Source organism: Ranitomeya imitator, chromosome 4 (genome assembly GCF_032444005.1).
Source record: "Ranitomeya imitator isolate aRanImi1 chromosome 4, aRanImi1.pri, whole genome shotgun sequence".
Classification (NCBI taxonomy): domain Eukaryota; kingdom Metazoa; phylum Chordata; class Amphibia; order Anura; family Dendrobatidae; genus Ranitomeya; species Ranitomeya imitator.
The window spans coordinates 692,190,900-692,214,609 of record NC_091285.1 but is presented as its reverse complement, the minus strand read 5'-3'; the positions used below and the strand labels follow the sequence as shown (position 1 = coordinate 692,214,609).

The window sequence follows — 23,710 nt, the reverse complement described above, 5'->3', positions numbered from 1 at the left end:
CGGGGGTCTCTCCTCCACAGCTGGTGCTATATCCCGGGGGTCTCCCCTCCACAGCTGGTGCTATATCCCGGGGGTCTCTCCTCCACAGCTGGTGCTATATCCCGGGGGTCTCTCCTCCACAGCTGGTGCTATATCCTGGGGGTCTCCCCTCCACAGCTGGTGCTATATCCCGGGGGTCTCTCCTCCACAGCTGGTGCTATATCCCGGGGGTCTCTCCTCCACAGCTGGTGCTATATCCCGGGGGTCTCTCCTCCACAGCTGGTGCTATATCCCGGAGGTCTCTTCTCCACAGCTGGTGCTATATCCCGGGGGTCTCTCCTCCACAGCTGGTGCTATATTTCGGGGGTCTCTCCTCCACAGCTGGTGCTATATCCTGGGGGTCTCTCCTCCACAGCTGGTGCTATATCCTGGGGGTCTCTCCTCCACAGCTGGTGCTATATCCTGGGGGTCTCTCCTCCACAGCTGGTGCTATATCCTGGGGGTCTCTCCTCCACAGCTGGTGCTATATCCTGGGGGTCTCTCCTCCACAGCTGGTGCTATATCCCGGGGGTCTCTCCTCCACAGCTGGTGCTATATCCCGGGGGTCTATCCTCCACAGCTGGTGCTATATCCTTGGGGTCTCTCCTCCACAGCTGTTGCTATATCCCGGGGGTCTCTCCACAGCTGTTGCTATATCCCGGGGGTCTCTCCTCCACAGCTGGTGCTATATCCCGGGGGTCTCTCCTCCACAGCAGCATTTTCAGCATTTATCTTTATCTACAGCTCGGAAACCCAGATTCTACAGGAGATTTTATGAAAATATAAATCTTTATTGGCTTCTCTATCACGTGTGAGGGTTCCTGCAATAACACTGACACCTACTGGTCATATGCCGTTATTACACAGGATAAACCAGAAACTCTCTGTGCATAACAATGGACATTATTGCAGTCGGTGCTGGTTCTCGCTGTTCGGTATCCCAGTGTTACGTGTTCATGTAATATCACTTCCTAACGATCTAGAGTGTAAGCTCCTATGGACAGGCTCCTTCTGTACACTGCTACAACTGTGGCATTTGTGTAATAGTTAATGGCATGGCCTCTACTCTTCTGGACTGTGGAGTACACTGTACCAATATAATCCATGTATTTGATGCAACAGATTGAACAGTGCACAATTTTCACAAGGTGAACACGTCTTAGAACATTATTTTTTGAGAATTATTTCCACAAACACCAACTTTCTTTGAGCCATTCAGGAGCCTGTCAATTAAATATTTTTTGTGTCTACATGGAGTATGAAATTTAATAGTAGCTCTATAAATCAGTATGCTGTAAGCTCCCTCTAGTGGTGACTGTATAAATCAGTATGCTGCAAGCTCCCCCTAGTGGTGACTGTATAAATCAGTATGCTGCAAGCTCCCCCTAGTGGTGACTGTATAAATCTGTATGTAGTGAGCTCCCCCTAGTGGTGACTGTATAAATCTGTATGCAGGGAGTTCCCCCTACTGGCAGCTGTATGTATCTGTACATAGTGAGCTTCTAGTGGTAGCTGTATAGATCTGTATAGTGGCTGTATATATCTGTACATAGTGAGCTCCCACTAGTGGTGGCTGTATATATCTGTACATAGTGAGCTCTCCCTAGTGGTGGTTGTATATATCTGTACATAGTGAGCTCCCCCTAGTGGTGACTGTATAAATCTGTACATAGTGAGCTCCCCCTAGTGGTGGCTGTAGATATTTATATAATTGTCTAAGGGGTACTTCCGTCTGTTTGTAACTTCCGTCTGTCTGTCGCGGAAATCCCAGGTCGCTGATTGGTCGCGCCCGGCGGGCCGCGACTAATCAGCGATATTGGGGAGGGATTTAAACACCGCTTCGCATTTTACTATAATAATACAACAATACTACAATAATAGTAAAAACATATAATGTTAAAAATAATAAAAAATTTAAAAGAAAAATTATATTCTCACCTTCCGACATCCGCGGCAGCCTTTCCCACTCCTCCCAACACTCCGGTCCTAAGAATGCATTGCAGCAATGACTCGAGATCAGGTAGCCATCTCGCTAGACCGCTACATCATCACGGGTTATTGCCGCAAAGCATTACTGGGAACGGAGCGTCGCGAGGAGCATCGCTAAAAGCCTGGGCTAGATCCGGGGGTCGCCGGAAGGTGAGTATATAACTATTATGTATTTTACTTGTTTTTTTTTAACAGGGATATGGTGCCCACATTGCTATATACTACGTAGGCTGTGTTATATACTGTGTGGGCTGTGTTATATACTGTATGGGCTGTGCTATATACTGCGTGGGCTCTGCTATATACTGCGTGGCCTGTGTTATATACTGCGTGGCCTGTGTTATATACTGCGTGGGCTGTGTTATATACTACGTGGGCTGTTATATACTGCGTGGGCTGTGTTATATACTACATGGGGTGTGTTATATACTATGTGGCTGTGCAATGTACTATGTGGGCTGTGTTATATACTATGTGGCTGTGTTATATACTACGTAGCCCGTGTTATATATAGCATGGGCTGTGTTATATACTGTGTGGGCTGTGTTATATACTGTGTAGGCTGTGCTATATACAGTTGTGGCCAAAAGTATTGACACCTCTGCAATTCTGTCAGATAATATTCAGTTTCTTCCTGAAAATGATTGCAAACACAAATTCTTTGTTATTATCTTCATTTAATTTGTCTAAAATGAAAAAAAAACAAAACAAAAAGATTTGTCCTAAAGCCAAATTGGATATAATTCCACACCAAACATAAAAAGGGGGTGGACAAAAGTATTGGCACTGTTTGAAAAATCATGTGAAGCTTCTCTAATTTGTGTAATTAACAGCACCTGTAAATTAACTGTGGCACCTAACAGATGTTGGCAATAACTAAATCACACTTGCAGCCAGTTGACATGGATTAAAGTTGACTCAACCTCTGTCCTGTGTCCTTGTGTGTACCACATTGAGCATGGAGAAAAGAAAGAAGACCAAAGAACTGTCTGAGGACTTGAGAAACCAAATTGTGAGGAAGCATGAGCAATCTCAAGGCTACAAGTCCATCTTCAAAGACCTGAAGGTTTCTGTGTCTACTGTGCGCAGTGTCATCTAGAAGTTTAAAGCCCATGGCACTGTGGCTAACCTCCCTAGATGTGGACGGAAAAGAAAAATTGACAAGAGATTTCAACGCAATATTGTGCGGATGTTTGATAAAGAACCTCGACTAACATGCAAACACGTTCAAGCTGCCCTGCAGTCCGAGGGTACAACCGTGTCAACCTGTACTATCCGTCGGTGTCTGAATGTAAAGAGACTGTATGGTAGGAGACCCAGGAAGACTCCACTTCTTACCCCAAGACATAAGAAAGCCAGGCTGGAGTTTGCCAAAACTTACCTGAAAAAGTCTAAAATGTTTTGGAAGAATGTTCTCTGGTCAGATGAGGCAAAAGTAGAGCTTTTTGGGCAAAGGCATCAACATAGAGTTTACAGGAGAAAAAAAGAGACATTCAAAGAAATGAACACGGTCCCTACAGTCAAACATGGCGGAGGTTCCCTGATGTTTTGGGGTTGCTTTGCTACCTCTGGCACTGGACTGCTTGACCGTGTGCATGGCATTATGAAGTCTGAAGACTACCAACAAATTTTTCAGCATAATGTAGGGCCCAGTGTGAGAAAGCTGGGTCTCCCTCAGATTTCATGGGTCTTCCAGCAGGACCCAAAACACACTTCAAAAAGCACTAGAAAATGGTCTGAGAGAAAGCACTGGAGCCTGTACAACTGTACTACGTGAGCTGTGCTATATACTACGTGGGCTGTGTTATATACTGTGTGGGCTGTTATATACTACATGGGCTGTGCTATATACTATGTGGGCTCTGTTATATACTGCGTGGCCTGTGTTATATACTGCATGGGCTGTGTTATATACTGCGTCGCTGTGCTATATACTATGTGGGGTGTGTTATATACTACGTGGGCTGTGTTATATACTATGTGGGCTGTGTTATATACTGCGTGGGCTGTCATATACTACGTGGCTGTGTTATATACTACGTGACCTGTGTTATATATATATATATATATATATATATATAATATATATATAGCATGGGCAGTGCTATATACTATGTGGCTGTGCAATATACTACGTGGTTGTGCTATATACTACGTGGCTGTGCAATATACTATGTGGGCTGTTATATACTGTGTGGCCTGTTATATACTGCGTGGGCTGTGTTAAATACTATGTCGCTGTGCTATATACTACGTGGGGTGTGTTATATACTATGTGGCTGTGCAATGTACTATTTGGGCTGTGTTATATATACTATGTGGGCTGGGTTATATACTGGGTGGGCTGTGTTATATACTGCGTGGGCTGTGTTATATACTACGTGGCTGTGTTATATGCTATGTGGCCTGTGTTGTATATAGCATGGGCGGTCCTATATACTACGTGGCTGTACAATATACTGCATGACTGTGCTTTATACTATGTGGCTGTATTATATACTGCGTAGACTGTGCTATATACTACGTGAGCTGTGCTATATACTACGCGAGCTGTGCTATACACTACGTGAGCTGTGCTATATACTATGTGAGCTGTGCTATATACTGCGTGAGCTGTGTTATATACTACGTGGGCTGTGTTGTATACTGCGTGGCCTGTGTCATATTCTACGTCACTGTGCTATATACTACGTGGGGTGTGTTATATACTACATGGCTGTTATATACTGCGTGAGCTGTGTTATATGCTATGTCGCTGTGCTATATACTACGTAAACTGTGCTATAGACTATATAGTTGTGTTATATACTACGTGGATGTCTATATACTATGTGGGCTGTGTTAGATACTGGGTGGGCTGTACTATATACGTGAGCTGTGCTATATACTATGCGGGCTGTGTTATATACTGCGTGGGCTATTATATACTTTGTGGGCTGTGCTATATACTACGTGGCTGTACAATATACTACGTAGCTGTGCAATATACTACGTGGCTGTGTTATATACTACGTAGCTGTGTTATATACTACGTGGCTCTGCTATATACTATGTGGGCTGTGTTATATGTTGAGTGATCTGTGAGACTCTTTCGCCCAGAGCCCTAAAAAACCTGGAGCTGGCCCTGGCTTCACTGATTAGTCGTGCTCAGCCGGCCACGAACAATCAGCGACAGACGCAGTCCGGCCACGAATTTGGGCGGGATTTGAACCACGCTTCGCTGATTGGTCACGCCCGGCCGGCCGAATCCTGTGTATTCATTGCATTATTCTGAAATCTTCATAAGTAAAGTACATACATATTCTAGAATACCCGATGCATTAGGATCGGGCCACCATCTAGTCTGTACATGGTGATCTCTGTAGTGGTGACTGTATATATCTGTACATAGTGAGCTCCCCCTAGTGGTGGTTGTATATATCTTTATATAGTGAGCTCCCAGTGATGGCTGTATAAATCTGTATGTAGTGAGCTCCCCCAGTGGCGGCTGTATGTATCTGTGCATAGTGAGCTTCTAGTGATAGCTGTATAGATCTGTATAGTGGCTGTAGATGTTTGTTAAAAGTGAGCTTACCATAGTGATGGTTGTATATATCTGTACATAGTAAGCTACCGATAGTGATGGCTGTATATATCTGTATATAGTGAGCTCTGCCTAGTGGTGACTGTATAAATCTGTATATAGTGAGCTCCCCCTAGTGGTGACTGCATAGATCTGTATGTAGTGAAGGCACCTTACCAGTGACTTTATAAATATGTAAGCTTTTACGTTCCCCCTAGTGGTGACGATATAAGCGCTCACTTTAGTATGGTATCAAACATCTTATTTAAGCACTGGCCCATCTTCACTGCAGATATCCAAACGGCCACGGTGACTAGTTTGCATCCCCTCTTATCAGCGAGGAGAGCTCCCAATCTCCATGATCTTCTCACCAGGAGCTACTTCTTGAGACTGACCTACAGGCTCAATCGAGGTATCACACCCAGAGGGTCTTTTCCTTGTAGAGACTGTAACGTATGCCCACTCATGGCTTCTTTGTGGGATACTTTTGTTAATCCCTTAAATTCTGAAAATCATCCATTGAGGTAGTACATTTATTACAAAAGCAAAAATATCATTAGGCACCGATTTGTCCATGTAGGAAGGTGTACGTACATTGGTCAAACTTCAGAGACTGAGACTGCCCTGACCAAAATTACTTACTTACAGCCAAAGCTAAGGCTAGGTTCACATTGCGTTAATGCAGCCTGTTCAACACATGCGTTAAACGGGCTGCGTTAACACAAGTGCCGACTTGCCATCGCGCTAGTGGAGCGCCCCCGTAGGGCAGTGGGGTACTCGGTACCGGGTCCTTCGGTTCTCAAGGAGGATGTCATGGTGGCTGACCCGGTCCATGGCCCTCGGGAGGTCCGTTGTAAAAGGGAAAGGTCTTTAAAGGGATAATGTTGTGATGCCACCTGTGGTGTTCGGTCAGGGTGACCGACGCTGCTTAGGGGTCCGCTGGGGTGATGTTATGTCAGCTAGATGGTATACATTCCCACAGGTTAAGTGTGTCCCCAGGGCTTCCCAGTGTGTAGATAGTGGATGGTGTGAGGCGCAGCGAAGAATGAGGACACAAGGTTGCAGTCTCTTTACCTTTACTGAAGGCTTCAGCATCCACAGTCCAGAGCACCAGATTACAGGGCAGGCAGAGTCCGGCCGGATTGGAGGTAAATCCAGAGTCCCCTTATCCAGGTGGAAATCAGCAGCCTTACTCTAGCGTCTGGGTGTTGTAGTCCCTTACTGCTGAGACTCTCATAAGGTCCTCACAACTGTTGTAGATGTTCTAGATGTTATGTCTCTTTCTCTCTCTGTCGCCCAGATGGATAGGACAAACCCATATGACCGGTGGCCTGAGGCTTTTTACAGGGACTCTAGCATGCCCCGGCCTCTCGTGGGTGCCACCACGACTCCTGGGTATAGGGCGGATCAGTAACTTGCAATTAGCTGTCCTGCCGGTCTCTGGAGCAAGGCATAAAGGACTGTTGCTCCCTCGGTGTTCCGGCTACCGAATCCTGCGCCACAGAAGGAGGCAGACTGTGCAGGGCAGAACTCCTTCTGGTTTCCTCTCCTTTTGCTATGACTTCTTCTCACTCTCTACAATACAGTTCTCTGTTCGTGTCTTCCTTAGGATGCTGTCGCACGTGGGGCAGGCGCAGCTCCGTGGCCTTCTATCTAGGTCTCTTACAGGATCCCACCCCTGTCAGGGGACAACTCCCTGAGTGGAGCTCAGGCAGCAGCTAACTGGGAGAAGCCCAGCCAGCATCTGACTAACTTCCTTTCCAGACCACTAGTTTTACCTAATTGTGAGGAGTGCCCGAATAAATAGGAGCATAGCTCCCCCTGGTGGACTGGAGTATGAAGTGTGTTGGTGAAACCTAGCAGTAAGATCTCCTTTATTGCCTCCAAACGTAACATCACTCCCCATTAGAGGAAAATGACATTACTGCAACGACCAGGACCCTGGGGCGCTGCACTAGCGCAGATAGAGCTAGCAGATGCTCTGTGCTAGCAGTGATGGACCCGGAAACGCTGCAGCCCGCGTCCCAGGGTCCATCACTCAATGACGGCACATCGCTAGCGCACGCCCATTATGGGCGTGCGCTAGCGATGTGCCCGAAATAGAGCTCAATGGCAGCGTTAACGGACTGCGATACACCGCTTTATGCCGCGGTGTAACGGACTGCCAGAACGTAATGTGAACCTAGCCTAACAGACAATTCTCTATAATCCTCCTTCTAGACCTGTCCTCTGCCTTCGACACAGTTGACCACTGCCTCCTACTACAGATCCTCTCTTCCTTTGGTGTCAGAGACCTTTCCCTATCTTGGATCTCCTCATACCTTGCCAACCGCACATTTAGCATTTCCTACTCCCATACTACCTCTTCATCTCGCCCCCTCTCTGTTGGAGTCCCTCAAGACTCTGTCCTTGGGCCCTTTCTCTTCTCAATCTATACACTCGGCCTGGGACAACTCATAAGGTCCTATGGCTTCCAGTACCATCTATATGCTGATGACACTCAGATCCTCCTCTCTGGCCCAGATGTCACCTCTCTGCTCTCCAGAATCTCAGAGTGTCTATCAGCCATATCCTCCTTCCCCTCTCGCTTTCTCAAGCTCAATGTGGACAAATCTGAACTAATTATCTTTCCTCCATCTCGCATATCTTCCCTACCTGATCTATCTATCAAAATAAATGAAATCACACTTTCCCCTGTCCCCAAAATCTGCTGCCTTGGTGTAACCCTTGACTCTGCCCTGTCCTTCAAACCGCACATCCAAGCTCTCACCACCTCCTGTCGCCTCCAGCTCAAGAATATTTCCAGAATTTGTCCTTTCCTCAACCCTCACTCTACCAAAATGCTTGTGAATGCCCTAATCATCTCCCGCCTCGACCTCTGCAACATCCTCCTCTGTGGCCTACCTTCTAAGGGTACGGTCACACTAAGCGACGCTGCAGCGATTCCGACAACGATGTCGATCGCTGCAGCGTCGCTGTTTGGTCGCTGGAGAGCTGTCACACAGACAGCTCCCCAGCGACCAACGATCCCAAAGTCCCCTGGTAACCGGGGTAAACATCGGGTTACTAAGCGCAGGGCCACGCTTAGTAACCCGATGTTTACCCTGGTTACCAGCGTAAACGTAAAAAAAAAAAAAAACACTACATACTTACCTTCCGTGTCTGTCCTCCAGCCCTCTGCTTTCCTCTGCACTGTCAGCGCCGGTCAGCCGGAAAGCAGAGCGGTGACGTTACCGCTCTGCTTTCCGGCTGGCCGGCGCTCACAGCCAGTGCAGAGAAGCACAGCGCCGGGAACAGACACGGAATGTAAGTATGTAGTGTTTGTTTTTTTTACGTTTACGCTGGTAACCAGGATAAACATCGGGTTACTAAGCGCGGCCCTGCGCTTAGTAACCCGATGTTTACCCTGGTTACCAGTGAAGACATTGCATCGAAATAAAGTGCTGGACTTTCCTCAACGAACAACGATCTCCCAGCAGGGGCCTGATCGTTAGTTGCTGTCAAACATAACGATTTTCTTAACGATATCGTTGCTACGTCACAAAAAGCAACGATATCGTTAACGATATCGTTATGTGTGACAGTACCTTAACACTCTCGCACGTCTCCAGTCCACCCTTAACTCTGCTACCCGACTAATTAGTCTTTCTCCTCCCTACACTCCTGCTTCCCCTCTTTGCAAATCCCTTCACTAGCTCCCAATTTCCCAGCGTATCCAGTTTAAACTACTAACACCAGGGCCGGACTGGGACTAACATTCAGCCCTGGCATTTGAAGTTGCACAGGCCCACTTGTCACATGGTGACTGTATAATATCTTTGTACACTTGTAGGCAGGGCCGGTTTTAGGCAAAGTGGGGCCCTAGGCAAAGTTTATAATGTGGCCCCAAATGCTAACATATTGCACATCACAGAAAATCATTTCAGGTGTATGTACAAGCGCTGAGTTCAGGCCGCTAAATGAGTTTGATCGACAATCCTGAAGTTGTTCAACACTTGTTTCCCGGCCTCCTTCCACCAGTTGAGGAATAATGATGAGGCAGAACGATCACTAACAGATCACTAACCGATCCCCATACAGTATCATGTTATCAGCAGCACATCTACAGTTTAAGCTGGCGATGCGCTGCTGAGAACAATGATTTTTATTCCAGCAAAAACAATCTGAATATGCAGCATTTTACTTGTTTAGTAAAATACACTCCATAGTCCTCCATATATTATAATATGCACCACAGTCCTCCACATAGTATAATACACTCCCTATAGTCCTCATATATTAACCCCTTAAGCCACAAGGGTGGTTTGCACGTTAATGACTTGGCCAGTTTTTACAATTCTGACCACTGTCCCTTTATGAGATTATAACTCTGGAACTCTTCAATGGATCCCAGTGATTCTGACATTGTTTTCTCGTGACATATTGTACTTCATGATGGTGGTAAAAAAATTTCAATATAACTTGCGTTTATTTGTGAAAAAAAAGGAAATTTGGCGAAAATTTGGAAAAGTTTGCAATTTTCCAAATTTGAATTTTTATGCCCTTAAATCACAGAGATATGTCACACAAAATAATAAGTAACATTTCCCACATGTCTACTTTGCATGAGCACAATTTTGTAACAAAAAATTTGTTTTGTTAGGGAGTTATAATGGTTAAAAGTTGACCAGCAATTTCTCATTTTTACACCATTTTTTTAGGGACCACATCACATTTGAAGTCACTTTGAGGGGTCTGTATGATAGAAAATAACCAAGTGTGACACCATTCTAAAAACTGCACCCCTCAAGGTGCTCAAAACCACATTCAAGAAGTTTATTAACGCTTCAGGTGTTTTACAGGAATTTTTGGAATGTTTTAAAAAAAATAAATGAACATTTAACTTTTTTTCACAAAAAATTTATTCAGCTCCAATTTATTTTATTCTCCCAAGGGTAAGAGAAGAAATTAGACTCCAAAAGTTGTTGTGCCATTTGTTCTGAGTACGCCGATACCCCACATGTGGGGGTAAACCACTGTTTGGGGTAATGGCAGAGCTCGGAAGGGAAGGAGCGCCATTTGACTTTTCAATGCAAAATTGACTGGAATTGAGATGGGACACCATGTCACGTTTGGAGACTTGGATGGGCCTAAACATTGAAACCCCCCACAAGTTACACCATTTTTGAAAGTAGACCCCCTAAGAAACTTATCTAGCTGTGTTTTTTTTTTTTAAATTCTTTATTTAAGTTTTCAATTAACAGAAATAAAACAGTAAACATTCGCTCTCATGTCAAGAAATACAGGTATTTGTCATTTTATAATATGTCTAAGGATAATCATGGCATCTGGATTATACGTATGCAGTCTTTAGACAGTGAAGACAATTGAGCTTAGAGAACTTAGAACAAAATTTCAGGACTGCAAAGAACTAGCCCTAGATACAATACAAGTTATAATAGAATTTTGGAAGGCTAGAGGGTGCGACAGAAGGACTATTTTACCGCGGATAAAATTGAATTCAGATGAGGTGGAGGAGGAGTGGACGGCAAAGAAAAAGGCTAGAACATGCACAAAATAGAGTCGGGACGGTCACCGCGTCTTGCTAAATAAAAGATAAGTTGAAAGGGTTAAAACAGAGCTCTTAGTAGGGAACTAGTAGATGAAGTCTCTTAGTAGGGAACTAGTAGATGAAGTCTTCACGGGGGGTCTTCCGCCCTAAACCCAGGAGTAGGGCACAAAAACACTTCCCATGGAAGCCAAGAATCCTTGAATCTCTCGTGAGAGCGTGTTTCCCAACTAGATAATTCCTCCAAACGATATAAATCTTGGACTTTGAGGATCCATTCCTCCAGCGTTGGGGGAGATGTTTTTCTCCAGTGTAATGAGATTAAATGTTTTGCGCCCGCTAATAAGATGGGTAGTAAGTCGTGTTACTTTGGGTTAAAAGAGGAAGAAGGAAGAGAAAGCAACACCTCCTGGGGAGTTAGATCCCGATCTATCAGGCCCATATCGTGTAAAGACATATTTACATCTGCCCAAAATTGTTTTAATTCCGGACAGAGCCAGAAGATATGCGCTAAGGACCCCACACATCGAGAGCACCTCCAACACAGCGGGGAATCCACCAATCCCAAATGAAACAGTCTTTCTGGGGTATAATACCACCTGGAAAGGATCTTAAATGCATTTTCCTGCAATAGGATGCATCTGGAGAACCCATGGGAATTGGCTAGTACCCGCTGAGTTTCACTAGGGGAAAGTGTCATTCCCAACTCCTTCTCCCAGGAAGAAAGATATAAAGGTTTAAATTGAGTTGAACTTTTGAGGAGGTTCGCGTATAGTTTAGAAACCAATTTAGTGACTGGAGCTTTCAACTTCACTAGCAAGTCAAGCCAGAGCCAATCCGTAGACTGGTTTATCTTAGTTCTAAACGCGGTCATTATACGGTGTATGTGATATTTCTGGAGAAAATTAGTAGGTTGTTTTGTTGCACTGATCGGCCAATTATCAATGCAAGGTATTTGGTTTGAAAGGAACTTAGAAATTGGGGCGTCTGGTAGGGATGTCCAGAGTCCATAAACGTCCTCATAGATAGGGTCCACCAACCATGGGATGATCTTAATTGGAATACTTTCTAGAAAATGACAATACGGAATCTGGTTTGGTATAAGGGAACGTTTTATATATAGAGTGTTGAACAGGATCTCATTAGATTTTATGCGTGTGCAATTAAAAGACGACCAGAGATAGAGATCAGCTTCATCCCCTAGTATAGCAAGTTCTAGATTTGTACTGAGATTTTCTGGATTGGGTTTTACCAGGTTAAACCATCTAGCAATATGTATGGCTTTGTAATATGTTTTGATGTCTGGAAGGCCAAGACCGCCGCTACCTCTAGGAAGAGAGAGAATTTTAAAAGGGAGTCTGGCTCTTTTGTATTTCCATATGAACTGGGAGATCAGTTGGTTGGCTGAATGGAAGAATGAGTTGGGAAGGGGTATGGGAACCATGTTCATGGTATAAAATATTTTGGGGAAAATATAAGATTTAAAGACATTTATTCTGCCCATCCAAGATAAATAAGGTATGTCGTAATTTTTTAAGTCCGTTTGAAGCCGTGTCAGGAGGGGAGTATAATTACATTTATAAAGGGAGGAAGGGTCGGCCGTTAGATAAATTCCAAGATATTTTAGTTTCTCTGATGGCCAATTAAAAGGGGTGTTTTCTTTTAAAACCAGGATATCTGAGTTGTTTGCTGAGACATTTAATGCTTCAGATTTATTTGCGTTTATTTTAAAGTTAGATATCTCACCAAAATCAGCAAACAGGGACATTAACTTCGGGAAAGATGTTTTGGGATTGGAGGTTAAGATTAAAAGGTCGTCGGCAAAAGCAGCTACTTTGACGTCTAGTTTACCCATCTTAAGGCCTACGATCTCACTATCCTGTCTAATCTTTTCCATCAGGGTTTCCATGACCATGATAAAAAGGGAGGGAGAGAGAGGACAGCCCTGTCTGGTACCGTTAGTTATATTAAATGGTTCGGAAAAAATACCGTTCACACCGACCCTAGCAGATGGATCTACGTAGAGGGACATTACAGCATCTATAAAGGCTTGTGGGAAGGCAAACTTTTGAAGCGTACAGACCATGTATCTCCAGCTAATTCTGTCAAATGCTTTTTCAGCATCAGTCGACAAAATAGTCAATGGAGTCTTAGTCTTCTTTGCATATGAAATAGCGTGGAGGATTTTGGTAGAATTATGTTTGCCCTCGCGACCCTTCACGAAACCCACCTGGTCAGGCCGAATAATTCTGCCCAAGACACCATTCAACCTCGAAGCCAACACCTTGGCCCACAATTTCAGGTCAGTGTTGAGCAATGAGATAGGGCGGTAATTGCTACACAGGCTGTCGTCCTTCCCTTCCTTAGGAATTAAACAGATCAACTAGGTGGGGGAGAAGAATATCAGAGAACTTTTTGTAATAGCCCACCGGGAAACCGTCGGGGCCGGGTGCCTTCCCATTCGGGATGGTTTTTAAAATGTCTTCTAATTCTTTAAGTGTAATTTTGGCCGTGAGTGCGTTACCTTCCTCAGGGGAGATTTTTGGAAGGGGAAGAGAGGCCAAAAAAGTTTGGATTTTAGTCATGGCTGTCGAGCAATTTTTCATGTCATCAGAAAGGGGCAGGTTATAGAGGGATTCGTAGTATTGCCGGAAGGTCTCAGCAATCTCTTTTGAGTCCACCACTCTCTTATCTGTCGTCGTAATAATTTTTTTAATGATTTTTTTCTCTTTTTGCTTCTTTAGTAATTGTGTGGTGAGTTTCCCACTTTTATTACCATGCAAATAAAAGCGGTGTCTACAATACATAAACAATTTAGCTGACTTTACATTTAATAGGTCTTTGAGTTTGTTACGAAGGAAACTAAGGTCCTGGTGAGACTCGGGTGATTTAGTACTTTTATGTGTACGCTCTGCAGTGGTTATTTGGTGGAGGAGAGATTGGACTTCTTTTTCTCTTTTGTTTTTTAATGTACGAGCTAAGTGAGATGAGTTCACCCCTGAGGACGGCTTTATGTGTTTCCCATATAATGGGAGTGAGATGTCCCGTATTTATGTTCTCATTGAAGAATTGAGAGATGATGGCTTTAAGTTTGTCTGTATGCCTCGGGTTATCAATCAACGATTCATTAAGTCTCCAGGTCAAAGCAGGTCTAGGTAGCGTGGTGATGAGAATCTCAATGAAGACAGGGGCGTGATCTGATAAAGTGATTGTGCCAATTTTAGAAGATTTTATTAGATGTAAGGCTCGAGATTGTACTAAAAAGTAGTCAATGCGATGATAAGAGTTGTGTGGTGACGAGAAGAATGTGTAATCCTTCGTTGTGGGGTAGAAGCTTCGCCAGGGGTCTATTAGTTGTAAAGAGTTTAGCTTATTTAGGAGTTTTTGTCTCGATTTTTGAGGAATGGAAGAGGAACCACTAGAGGAATCTAGGTTGGGTTGTAGAGTCAGGTTTAGGTCCCCACCCACAATCAATAAACCTTCCTTAAAAAGCTGTAAAGTATCCAATGATTTGAGAATCCATTGTGTCTGGTTTATATTTGGGGCGTATAAATTTGCTAAGGTTATTTTTGTATTTGCTAAAAGCCCTTTTATAAAAACGAATCTGCCTTCCGAATCAGTCAGACTGTCCTCCAGTGTGAATGGGAGACCTTTTTTAAGCGCAATACTTACACCCCTAGAGGCGGAGGAAGAACAGCTATTGTACCAAGTTGGGAAAGGGGAGAAAGACATGTTAGGGGTTCTTCCCATTTTAAAGTGAGTTTCTTGAAAGAAGGCTATTTGTGTAGATTGTTTTTTTAACAGTGTTAGGATCTGACTGCGTTTTGCAGGGGAATTTAAACCTTTCACATTAAGGGACGCTACCGTAACCGTGCCCACGTTAGTTCGGTTAGTCGCCATCCACTCCTTCCTCCGAGTCCCCCGTCACACCATAGAGCCTGAAAAAAACATGAAACATGGTAGTTAACCAACTATATACAAAATACAACTCGCCTATCGCAGGGGGGGGGGGGTACAAGAACCCAAACATAAGCGAGAAAAGGCCCAAGTGGTGACCTCTACAAATATGTGAACATAGCAGTGGAGCTATTATCAAAGTATCGAGAAAACATTAGTGTTAAGGAACAGAAACATAATGCAATCAACAATATGGAGTTTTTCTCCAAGTCCAGAGAAATGACAAAAATTCTGTCAACTCCAGTCAATGTGAACAGATGAGGAAAAACATTGGCAACAGGAGAAAAAGAATCATAAGAAGAACTTGGTTTGGTGAAAAATAAAAAAGAAAAAAGACTCAGGAGTCAGGTCGTAATTTTCGCCCCTTTCAAGAGGAAGAAAAAACCAAACCAGCGTAACCGGTCTGCTTCATGTTGGGAGAACTTTAGGGGCGGTTTTCTTCGGTTTAGGAGAAGCGTGTTTCTTTTTAACTGACCATTCTTGTGGTTTTGTCAATTTAGGGAAATTCCATCCTGTGTCAACTGGCATCCAGGAGGGAATGTCTATCGGTGAAATGTCAAGAGTCGACCAGGCTTCATCAAGGTCTGACGGGGATCGTATTGTGATCTGGCGGTTGCCCACCGTGATGGCCAGACCGAAGGGGTAGAGCCACCTATACATCAGGCCGCGTGACCTCAGTTCAGATAGGAGTGGTTTGAGAATTCTCCGTTTAGCCAGAGTGGATGGGGCAAGATCCTGGAAGAGTTGTAAATGAGCACCCTCATATAAGAGATTGTCTTTTTCTCTAGCGCCAGTTAGGACCGCTGTGGTATCAACGAAGCTCAGGAGGCCACAGATGATGTCTCTAGGCGGCTCTCCCTGTTTAGGCCTGGGTTTGAGGGCGCGATGAACTCTCTCAATAACAATGGAGTCCGCTCTCTCTTTCCCTAGGAGGTCAGAGAAGATTTCTCTGGTGACCTTATCCAGTGATTCCCGAGCAAAGGATTCAGGAACGCCTCTCAGCCTAATGTTTTTTCTTCTGCTGCGGTTTTCCTGGTCCTCCGCAGCTAGGAGGGCAGTGTTGATTTGGTGTTGTTGTTGTAGGAGTTGGTCACGTAGGGACAAGATGGCATCAGTCGCTTCCATGTTGGCGGATTCTAGGGTTTCCACTCTCTGGCCCATATGCTGTAGATCTGCACGCAACCCTGAAATTTCTTCCAAAAGTGGCTGCATGCTTTGTGCAAGTAATTTTTTCATGAAGGCTCTAGAGGTCGGGGCTAAGTCCTCCAAAGTGGATTCGCAGTCAGAGCCCTCCCCACTGGAATCTGAGTCTTCCAAGATGTCTGAAGAGATAGCTCTCTTATATGATTTTTTTGAGGGAGTCTGCGGCATATCTGCCCCCTTTTTAAGATATTTATCTAAATTTCCATGTGCTTTACGAGTCTGAGTGTCAGCGAGAGGTTTAGCTGAAAGTTTTTCACGCTCTTTGGTTGTTTTACCCATAGTGAAGCTTCTGATGGCGTGATATGCAATGGTCACCACTTGGACATTCAAGTAAAAAGTGTTAGTTCATTGTTGAGAACCGGTTCTCTACTGTTTGAGCATAATTTTGCGCTTTATGGCTGACCGGTTTCGACCGGGGATAAAGTATACAGATGAGAAAAAACTAAATAAAATTGTAAAAGGAAAAATAAAAAAAAACAAAAAAAAAAACAAAATTGAAATAAAAATGTGGTTGGAGCAGCAGTTCCTGTAAGTCGCCAGATGATGGCAGCGGTGGACTGTGGCTTTTTCTTACTAGCTCTCTGTTGATATAAGTAAGATGTAGCAGAGTTGTAAAGGAGTTTGTATTATATGAATGCACCACAAGTTATCACCCAGATGATTTAAGGGTATGAGAGCTCGAGATAATCGAAACCACAGTGCAGGGGAGAGAAGGGGCAGGAGGGAATCCCAGCGCAGAGAATAATGCCGTCTCAGTCTGTCGCAGCCCTGATCACCAGCGGGGGTTAATGCCACCTCCAATTATATTTATAGTCTCCGGTATTTAAAGGAGCTTTTTGTGTGCTTTTTATGTGCAGCGGATTTATTGCCAATGTGATCACAGTGCCCTGTTGTTAGCCACCTATGTCTCTGGGTATGGGGCAGCAGGAGAAAGAGTATCAGGTTTTATGCTGTATAAGTGAACGCAGTGGAGCCCAAAAAGCTCTAGGTTTTTGTCAGCAGCTTAAGAGTTTAATATAACTGAGGCATCCTGTTATGTGTGCCTGTTGATTCTGGGTATGGGCCAGCAGAGAGGAGCAGATGATGAGCCCTCCGGGACAAGGGAGACAGCAAGAGACAGGTTATTACTCCTCACCGCCAGTAGTTGCAGAGTCCACTCACCACCTCTGAGATGAATCCAAGATGGCGTTGGCGCGATAATTTCCCGCGCTTCCCCAGGGGCACATATGCCGGTGACCAACTGCCGGGACAGAGGGGCCGTGAACCGCCGGCTGCACCGCGCCCCCCCCCCCCCTCCGGATCCCCGCGCTCAGCGGCCGGAGATGAGGGCCAAGAGGGGACGCAGGTACCGGCCCCGCAGGTCCCCAGTCCCAGACCGCCGCAACAGGAGGCAGGACTGTGTGGTCGCTGAGCCGGGGCGAGGGCGCGGGAGCGGCGCCCAGCAGCAGCACCTCCAGGGGGCAGCCCCCTCCGGTGCAGGACCGTCTCCAAGGCGGCACCGCTTCACACCACCCTCCGCTCCTCTCACCAGGGCTCGGTAAAGCCGCGGCACTCTCGGCGGCCAGGGGAAGTGTCGGGGCCGCAGGGCACTCTTCCCCCTCAGTCCTACCTTCCCCCGGCGCCGCAGCACAGTCCTCAAGACTCCCTCACTCCGGACAGCAAGGGCACCAGGCGTAGAGGGAAGTGGGAAAGCACCGGCTGCAGGGAGAAGTCTGGGTAGTTGTCCACACTAGGCGCAGCTCTCAGCCCTCCACCGGCAGGGAGAAGGGATCCTCCGGCAGGCTTCTGGCCCACGTGCAGGCCTCAGGGCCAAAGTTCTAAGAGAGGCCAATTTGTGGGGTATAATAAAATGAAAAAGACTCCTATGCCAGCGAGGAGATGAGAAAAGTTCTTAAGGCCAATGGATGTCTTATGAAAAGAAGTGGATTTAGCTGGATAAGAACGGCCAGCAGAGGAGCTTAATGGAAGCACGTCCTGCTCCTTCAGCTGCTAGCCACGCCTATCTAGCTGTGTTTTGACAGCTTTGAACCCCCAAGTGATTCACTACAGTTTATAATGCAGAGCCGTGAAAATAAAAATGATTTTTTTTTTTACAAAAATTATTTTTTAGCTCACAGTTTTGTATTTTCCCAAAGGTAACAGGAGAAATTCGACTCCAAAAGTTGTTATCCAATTTGTCCTGAGAACGCTGATACCCCATATGTGGGGGAGGGGGGACCACCGTTTGTGCGCATGGCAGAGCTCGGAAGTGATGGAGCGCCATTTGGAATGCAGACTTAGATGGATTGGTCTGCAGGCGTCACATTGCATTTGCAGAGCCCTTGATACACCTAAACAGTAGAAACCCCCCCACAAGTGACACCATTTTGGAAACTAGACCCCCCAAGGAACTTATCTAGATGTGTTTTGACAGCTTTGAACCCCCAAGTGTTTCACTACAGTTTATAATGCAGAGTCGTGAAAATAATAATTTTTTTCCCACAAAAATGTTTTTTTGACCCCCAAATTTTTATTTTCACAAGGGTAACAAGAGAAATTGGACCCTAATAGTTGTTGTCCAATTTGTCCTGAGTATGCTGATACCCCATATGTTGGGGTAAACCCCTGTTTGGGTGCACGGGAGAGCTCGGAAGGGAAGGAGCACTGTTTTACTTTTTCAACGCAGAATTGGCTGGAATTGAGATCGGACGCCATGTCGCATTTGGAGAGCTCTGATGTGCATAAATAGTGGAAACCCCCAATTTTAACTGAAACCCTAACCCCAACACACCCCTAATCCCAACCATAGCCCTAACCATAACCCTAACCACACCCCTAACCCTGACACACCCCTAACCCTAATCCCAACCGTAAATGTAACCTTAACTTTAGCCCTAACCCTAACTTTAGCCCTAACCCTAATGGGAAAATGGAAATAAATACATTTTTTACATTTTTTTTATGTTTCCCTAACTAAGGGCGTGATGAAGGGGGGTTTGATTTACTTTTCTAGCGGGTTTTCTAGAAAAAATAATAATTTTCCCGTCTCCCATGACAGCACACCTGAGAGAGGGATCCGCCCAGTCGGGACAGGAAACCTACTGAAATAAAAGGGCGGTACCTCTCCCTCGCTTCAGTTGGGTTTCCTGTCCTGATGGGAACCCTTGTGCTGGAATCACGGCGGTATTTTTATTTTTTGATTGAAGATCCACTTACCCACTCCCGTTCCGGTACTGGAAGCGCAGGCAGGACGCCTGTGCTGTGGATATTTTTGGAAGGGTTTTAATACTGACCGCTTAGTATTCTGTCCTATCCTTTCCTATTTAGCTAGAGTGGCCTCTTTTGCTAAATCCTGTTTTCTGCCTGCGTGTGTCTTTCCTCTCCTACTCACAGTCAATATTTGTGGGGGGCTGCCTATCCTTTGGGGTTCTGCTCTGAGGCAAGGTAGAATTCCTATTTCCATCTATAGGGGCATTTAGTCCTCCGGCTGTGTCGAGGTGTCTAGGGTTTGTTAGGCACACCCCACGGCTACTTCTAGTTGCGGTGATGGTTTAGGATTTGCGGTCAGTACAGTTTCCACCTACTCCAGAGAAAGTTTCACGCGGCTCCAAGGTCACCGGATCATAACAGTACAACTGGCCAATAATGAGTTAAATGCATCTCAGAAGAAGGGAAGAAAGGTGTTGAGCCATTTTTTTTTCTGCAGTCTGCTTTGTCTTCTCTTCCCTCTTTTTCTCTGGGTGGCTGAGGAGTCTTGTGCTAGCATGGATGTTCAGGAATTAGCTTCTCGTGTAGACCAGCCTTTAAGGGGCATTGATGCTACACCTTTGGCTAAAAATAAGCCCCAGTTTTGGACACAGGTGAGATAATACAAAAAATTCCACCATCTAACTAAAGACGTGGAACGTATATCTGCAACTCCTGAGAATCCAACAAGACTGAGAAAATACTGACACAATCTAAGCTGGACAAGAAAAAACAAATGATTAGCACTGAATTATCAAGCACACAGCATGTGTGCCACAGAAACAAAACCAGACACTTAGCTGAATTGGCAGCAAGGCAGGAGGAACCAGACAGAGGTCCAACACCTCCCAACAACCATGGACAATTGGCAAGGACTTAATGAATCCTGCACACCTAAATACCCCAGTCAGAACTGCAATCACCAGATACACCTGACCAGGACTGCAACCCAGGGACAACTGCATTACCACCTACAACCACCGGAGGGAACCCAAAAGCAGAATTCACAACATACGTGGGCTGGGCAATATACTACATGAGCTGGGCAATATACTACATGGGCTGGGCAATATACTACATGGGCTGGGCAATATACTACATGGGCTGGGCAATATACTACATGGGCTGGGCAATATACTACATGGGCTGGGCAATATACTACATGGGCTGTGCTATATACTACATGGGCTGGGCAATATACTACATGGGCTGGGCAATATACTACATGGGCTGGGCAATATACTACATGGGCTGGGCAATATACTACATGGGCTGGGCAATATACTACATGGGCTGGGCAATATACTACATGGGCTGGGCAATATACTACATGAGCTAGGCAATATACTACATGGGCTGGGCAATATACTACATGGGCTGGGCAATATACTACATGAGCTGGGCAATATACTACATGAGCTGGGCAATATACTACATGAGCTGGGCAATATACTACATGAGCTGGGCAATATACAATATACGATGTCTTCCTCTTCTTGTCTTCCTGCAGCGGTTCCAGCGCAGGCGTACTTTGCCCTGTTTAGGGCAGAGCACAGTACTGCAGTGCACAGGTGCTGGGCCCCTCTGACCTTTCCTGGCGCCTGCGCACTGCAGTACTTTGCTCTGCCCTCAACAGGACAGATCAGTACGCCTGTGCAGGAGCCGCGGCAGGAAGCAAAGAAGAGGATGTCATCGTATGAAGATGGGAGGTACCGGAACCGGGCCTGAGACGCCGATCAGACCGGACCGCAGCGGGACCACCCCTGGGTGAGTATAATATTTTTTACCTCTTAAATTTATACTTTATATTTTGTACTTAACTTTGCATTTTATTTTTAGATTTTTTTTCTAAAATGTTGTCTTGTTTGTTTTATTAAGTACAATATACAATTTTATTTTTTTTTAATTTACTGTATAGTAGTTTTGAGGTTTAAAATCAACAAATTAATACTGAAAGTATTAGAATGGGCTTCAGAATCGGTTTCTGTTGTCCCAAAATATGGGGAGGTTATAGCAATGGTTTGACTGCAGTGAATGGCAGTTTTTCATTTTCTTTTTCATCCTTTATTTTATGGTACTATTGCATTTTGAGTTTAGATGTCTGTATTACATTTTATTATGTAAAAAAAAAACTATATATATATATATATATATATATATATATATATATATATATATATATATATATATATATATATATATATATATATATATATAGGGGTTGGACAAAATAATGGAAACACCTAACGTTTTGGCATCATAATCTTCGAACATGTGATAAACATGCAAACAGTGACATATGGTAATGTTTTGTAGTTGATTTATTTGTGTTATGTGATATGTGTATGTAAATTAACTGTTTGTTTTGCATAATTGTAATAACATTGATGAGAACCTGATACCAATGGCAGACCTCTCGGATTTTCAAAGAGGCCAAATTGTTGGTGGTCATATGGCAGGCGCTAGTGTAACAGACAGTGCCCGAATGCTTGGCATGCCAAGAGGTACTGTCTCCAAAGTAATAACTGTGTTTGAAAGAGAAGGAAAAACGTCCGCAGCAAAGCACAGGTCCGGCCGAAAGTCAAAGTCGACAGAGAGACCTTCGGACTCTAATACGAATTGTGAGAGAGGATCGCAAGACCACGGCTCCGAAAATCACTGCTGAGCTCAATGAACACCAACAGAACCCAGTTTCCATAAAAACTGTTCGTCGGGAGCTGCACAAATCTGCATTCCACGGAAGAGCTGCAATTAGAAAACCTATGCTCTCAATGACAAATGTTTCCAAGCGTTTAGTGTGGTGTAGAAACCTCCAGAATTGGTCCCTCGAGCAGTGGAAACGCGATATTCTCAGACGAATCATCGTTTACCCTATTTCCAACCCCGGCCAAGTGTACGCTTGGAGACAACCGAAAGAAGCATTTCATCCAGGCTGCCTTCTCCCAACCGTAAAACATGGTGGAGGGGAACGCCATCTTTCAGGATGATAATGCACCAAATCATACAGCTAGAATCGTTAAAGCATGGCACGAGGAACATTCTAATGAAGTTGAGCATCTCATCTGGCCCCCACAATCCCCAGACCTCAACATTATTGAGCATTTATGGTTGATTTTAGAGACTCAAGTTAGATTGGAGGGGTTTTAACTGCAGAACGGGCTAAAATTCCCTTGGAAACAATTGACACCCTGTATGAAAGGTAAAAGGTGGACCTACACCATATTAAACTACCGTATATACTCGAGTATAAGCTGAGATTTTCAGCCCAAATTTTAGGGCTGAAAGTGCCCCCCTCGGCTTATACTCGAGTCACGGTAGCGGTGGGGTCGGCAGGTGAGGGGCTGAGGGCGCTGGGGTATACTTACCTAGTCCCAGCGATCCTCGCGCTGTCCCTGCCGTCCCACGGTCTTCGGCGCTGCAGCTTCTTCCTCTCTTCAGCGGTCACGTGGGACCGCTCATTACAGAAATGAATAAGCGGCTCCACCTCCCATAGGGGCGGAGCCGCTTATTCATTTCTCTAATCAGCGGTGCCGGTGACCGCTGATAGAGAAAGAAGCTGCAGCGCCGAAGACAGGAGGGGACAGCGCGAGGATCGCCAGGACTAGGTGAGTATGTTATATTCACCTGTCCTCGTTCCAGCCGCCGGGCGCCGATCCATCTTCCCGGCCGGCGCCTCCATCTTCCCGGCGTCTGCGCTCTCTGACTGTTCAGGCAGAGGGCGCGATGACGCATATAGTGTACGCGGCGCCCTCTGCCTGATCAGTCAGTGCAGAGACGCCGGGAAGATGGAGGCGCCGGAACGAGACGCTGGGAGCTGCAATCAAGGGAGGTGAGTATGTGTTTTTTTTTTTTATTGCAGCAGTAGCAGCGGCAGCACAGATTAATGTGGAGCATCTATGGGGCACAGTGAACGGTGCAGAGCACCGTATAAGGCACATCTATGGGGCACAATGAACGGTGCAGAGCACCGTATATGGCACATCTATGGGGCACAGTGAACGGTGCAGAGCACTGTATATGGCACATCTATGGGGAACAGTGAACGGTGCAGAGCACTGTATATGGCACATCTATGGGGCACAGTGAACGGTGCAGGGCACCGTATATGGCACATCTATGGGGCACAATGAACGGTGCAGAGCACCGTATATGGCACATCTATGGGGCACAGTGAACGGTGCAGAGCACCGTATATGGCACATCTATGG

The 23,710-nt window shown here is 45.3% G+C and overlaps 1 pseudogene; it reads right to left on the bottom strand.

Annotated features, from left to right (window-relative positions):
• LOC138674736 (uncharacterized) overlaps positions 1 to 23,710 on the bottom strand; it is a 61,628-nt pseudogene that overhangs the window by 13,064 nt on the left and 24,854 nt on the right.